A 5266-nucleotide genomic window follows, 5' to 3' on the forward strand; every position below is an offset into this window, starting at 1 on the left:
GTTATCCACTGCATTGCGAAGGCGATAGGCTCCTCCTGTAAGGACTTCAACTATAATGAAGGGGCACTCTCATTTTGGTTTGAGCTTGTCCTTTTTCTTCTCTGGGAGGCGTAAAATAAGTTCTCCGACATTGTATGTCTTAGCCCGCACTTCTCTGCTTTGGTAATGCCTGGCCTATTGTTGATAAAATGTGGAACGAGCCTTTGCAACGTCGCGCTCCTCTTCGAGTCTGTCTAGGTCATCCTGCCGATCTAGTTTGGCTTATCGCTCTTCGTACATGCACACTCGAGGTGAGTCATGAATAATGCCGCATGGCAATACAACTTCTGCACCGTACACCATAAAGAAGGGTGTGTATCTGGTTGTTCGATTGGGCATGGTCCGCAGCCCCTAGAGTACGGAATTGACTTCCTCAACCCAGTGCTTATCTGATTCTCGTAAAGAGCGCACTAGTCTGGGCTTAATGCCACTCATGATCAGACCATTGGCCCGATCAACTTGGCCATTTGTTTGAGGGTGGTATACAGATGCATAGTCAAGTTTAATGCCCAACTTAGCACACCAGGTTTTCACCTCATCGGCTGTAAAATTGGAGCCATTTTTTGACTATAAACAGTAGGGTAAGACCCCACTGCAATTTTTATAAATTAATGGAACAAAGTAACAAGAAGTCTTTAGGGGCTTGAGATAAGCCCTAAAACAAAAAGGAACTAAAAACTAGGGAAAAAAAGAAAGAAAGAAAAAGAAACAAACATCCTACTAGCCTATAAACAAAGAAATTACAGAAGGCCTTCAAGCCAAATAGAAAATTGCCTCTCATGCTTCTTCCTCATTCTAAACTTTAGAAGCTTTAGTTCCTCCAGAAAAATGAACTTCCAACCTTGAAAAGAAGGTGCAATGTTTTCAAAAATCTTATTGTTTCTTGTTACCCAAATGGCCCATGCTCCAAGTATGATGATCTCCATTTAAAATGGATACCTTAGTTTGTCTTTAAGATCTTGGAATGCTTCCATGACAGACAAGTTTGGGGTTCTTGTTGGACATATGAAATCCCAGCATTGTTGAACAAATTGGCAACCCCAGAAGAGGTGATGCAGTGTTTCTTCTTGCTGACAACCTCCAATAGTACAGTTATAAGCCTCCAACACAAAATTCTTTCTTCTAAGCAAATTTCTTGTGTTGACTCGATCATGGAGAAGTTGCCAGAAGAAAACTTTATGCTTAGGCTGGCAGGAACTCTGCCATATCCAATTGAAATGTGGAGGGGTTTGCTTATGTCCAATCAAGACTTTATATGCTTTGATGGATGAATAGTGTTCAGTCCCCCAAATGTAACTCCATGTGTCCAATGTCTCTAAATATTCTGATTGTCTCATGGAAATACAAATGTCTTCCATTTGTAAGAATTCCTCATATGCCTCAGTTGTCAAGGGGAGAAAGAAGAGATCCTGCAAGTACTCAGTCTGCAGCACTTGTTGGATATTCAAATGAGGGTTTCTAACAAAAGAGAATAAGTGAGGGAATTGGTGTTTAAGTATTGCTTGGTTCCATAGATCTTCCCAAAAGAATGCAGTGACACCATCTCCCACATTACATCTAGCAATAGCTTTGTACTGATCAATGAGAGCTAGGTTGGACTTCCACCAGAATGATCCTATCATGTTGTCCCTTGGTAATTTGCCATCACTATAGTATGTCTCCCAAATCAGGTTGACCCAAGCAATATCATGTCTGTTGAAGAATTTGTGAAGGTTCTTTATGAGCAAAGTTTTGTTGTGTGTGAAGATATCCAAAACTCATAATCCCCCCTGGTCCTTGGGTCTACACACTGTGTGCCATGCAACCAAAGCAGGTCTTTTGTCCTCCATATCAGGGCCTCTCCAAAGACAGTGCCTCAAATATTTGATGATCTGTTTTTTTTATTGTAATAGGTATGTCCAGATAGCACATGAAGAAAACTGATAATGAGGTCATCACTGACTTGACCAGAAGTAATTTACCAGCTTGAGTCATGAAGATAGAGATACTTGCCAATCTTTTTGCAATCCTGTTAACTAGGGGGAGGCATTGCTCAACAGTTGGTTTGTATATTCCCAAGGGAAGGCCAAGGTAAGGGAATTGTCCTCGAGCACACTGCAAGGTGTTTGTAAAAATTTCTACCCTGTCTTCAGCAATATTCAAAGGGACCATGATTGACTTCCCATAATTCACTTTGAGCCCAGTTGCTGTAGCAAAAGTATTGAGAAGTGCCTTTAAACAGAACAACTGCCTAGAATCAGCTTGCATAATCACCAGAGTGTCATCTGCATATTGCACAATTGGGAAGTGAGGGCAAGAGTTGACTTGGAGTGGAGCAGTGATCAGGTGTAATCTCATGGCTTTGTTAAGAATGGATTGCAACAGGTCAGCAGCCAGCACAAAAATTAAAGGAGAGTAAGGGTCCCCTTGTCTTACTCCTCTTTTGATGTGAATTCTTTTCCCAAGCACACCATTCAGTAATACAGAAGATGATGCAGTTGTGAACAGAGCTTCCATCCAGGAAATCCATTTCTCTCCAAAACCTTTAGCTCTAAAAATATCAATGATAGCAGCATGCTCAATTGTATCAAAAGCCTTCTCAAAATCTAATTTAATAACTAAGATTTCCTCCTTAGACTTATGACACTGGTGAATGTACTCATATGCCCATCCTAGGCAATCTTGGATCACTCTATCTTTGAGGAAGCCATGCTGATTAATATGCACCATTTGCAGAATAACTCTTTGTGTCTATTGGCCAGCAATTTTGTAATTATTTTTAGTACTCCATTCAGCAAGGAAATAGGCTTGAAGTCATTTGGGGACAGTGGCACCTCTTTTTTTGGCACTAAAGTTATGAAAGAGGAGTTGACGCTCTCGAGATTTACATTCCCAGCATGGAATGCCAGTATAAGCTCAAAGACATCAGTCTTAATAATATCCCAACAACTTTTGAGAAACTCATTATTAAATCCATCTGGCCCCGGTGATTTATCTGCAGGCAGATTTTTAACCACATCTTCAACTTCTTCTAGAGAAAATGGTTTTTCCAGATCAATGAAGATTTGGGTGTCCACTGTGTTTTCATAGAGATCATTGAGGTCAAAGTGCATGGAATGTCCATTAGATTGTCCCAATCTATCTTTAAAAGCCTCCCATAGGATTGCAGCCTTTCCATCATGATCTGCTACTTCCACTTGATCCTTATTCAACAACATAGCAATCTTATTGTGCCTGTGATTAATAAAGGATTTAGTGTGGAAGAATTTTTATTCTCATCTCCAAATTTAACTCCTTTGATTTTACCTCTTCGCTTCCAGTAAATCTTCTGATCATTGAGCATAGTTAATAAAAAGTCCTTGAGCATGGTCCTGCAATTATTCTCAAACACTGTAAGATCCCTGTATTCCTCAATCATATCACAAAGAAAGATACAGTCATTTAGCTTTTTATGACAAGCTAGAGTTTTAGCCCACAACTTAAGTGCTCTTCTGACATTTTTGAATTTTGCATTGATCTTATTTGCACAATCTGTATGACCTACTGGAATATTCCAAGCATTCTCAACCACCTGTTTAAAAGAGCTATGATTAAGCCAATAGTTTTCAAATCTGAACACTTTGGATTTTGGGATATTTGTGCCAGTTTTAATCATGCAAGGTAGGTGATCAAAAATTGGTTTAGCCATAGGAAGAGCCAAAGTATTTGGATAGCTGTCATCCAGGCAGCAGAGGTGAAAAACCAGTCTAACTTTTCCAGTAGAGGGTTGTCTTGCATGTTACTCCAGCTAAACTGCCTGCCTTTTAGAGGGAGTTCAATCGAACCAAGTTCACTTATAGCCTCATTAAACATAAGCATTTCATTAACATCCCCTCCAGGTCTGTTTCTGTCTTCAGGTGTTCTGATAAAGTTAAAATCTCCCATGATAATCCAATCCACATCATTAGGCATTTGTATATTTCCAAACCAGTCAATGAACTCAATTTTATCCTCATGATTGCAAGGACCATAGATGTTTGTGAGGATCCAACTTTTGGAAGATGTTCTACAAGTGAACTGAATGGATAAAGAGAACTTGTTTTGAAACATTAGTTCTCCATTAAATAATGCTCCATTTCAAGCAGTGAGTATACCACCTGATGCTCCAATGGAAGGTAAGTATTCAAATTTATTAAACCTCTGAGGACATACTTTATGAATATAGGCTAAATCAAAGTGTTCTCTTTTAGTTTCCTGCAAACACACAATCCCAGATGCACTTTCTTCCACTTTTTGCCTGATAGCCAACCATTTATCAGAAGAATTGATACCCCTCACATTCCAGTTTAGGATGTTCCATGTCCTATTGTTATTCATTAAAAACCAACTTTATGTTTCTTTTATTAGCAGGGCCCACCCCCTGATGATTATCCCAAACAACAATGTTATTGGGATCCACATAAAGTGCAATGCACCTGCAGCAAGGGGGTACATTCCAATATTTCACAGAAGCATAAGACCAGGAAAACCAAAACAACCAGTACTTATATCCAATAGATTTCACAGAATCAGAAAAAGGAATAGTCTCTATCACAGTAAGATACCATAACTGACATTTCAGCAGAGTACAGAAACCAAACAAAAGGTGCCACCTAGGGCTAACATCCATTGTGCAGCAGGTGCAAGGGCTACAGTTCACTGCACACATATGACAACTAGTTCCCAAAATAGAACAGCAAATCATTCTGCTATCTAACATAGGCTGATGTTGTAGACTCATCCTCACACAGGTCTTGATTGTACTGCATCTCCTGTGGCCTTGGACACCTTGGCCACATCATCCTGCCCCTTCTTCTTAGGTTTCTTGGACAATTTTTCTTGTAGCTCATCCTCAGCAACCTTACAGAAAGATTTAGATAGATTTTGAACCACTGAATTCTGAATAAGTGGAGGTATAGCATTACATGGCAAACAAGATTTAGCATCACATGATTTCCTTCTAAAGCCCTTATTATCTTTTTTAACCCTGTCACTCCTTCTTACCTCAGTTTCCACCATAGGTTCTTTATCTCTCCTTTTTCTTGAGATAGCCTCTCCAAGTGGCAGGACTTTATTTGGAGACAGTTGTTGCAGAGGACTACTTGCTCCAGTGGAAGAATGAGCAGCAGGACTAATACCTTCATTTTCCTTGCCCAGTCCTAGGAGAAAATCTTTGCAGGTGGGTGCTTGAGAAGTGGCACATCCATCAGGTATATGAAAAAGCAGAGTT

The sequence above is a fragment of the Triticum aestivum genome, chromosome 2B (assembly GCF_018294505.1).
Source record: "Triticum aestivum cultivar Chinese Spring chromosome 2B, IWGSC CS RefSeq v2.1, whole genome shotgun sequence".
In the NCBI taxonomy this organism is placed as follows: Eukaryota; Viridiplantae; Streptophyta; class Magnoliopsida; order Poales; family Poaceae; genus Triticum; species Triticum aestivum.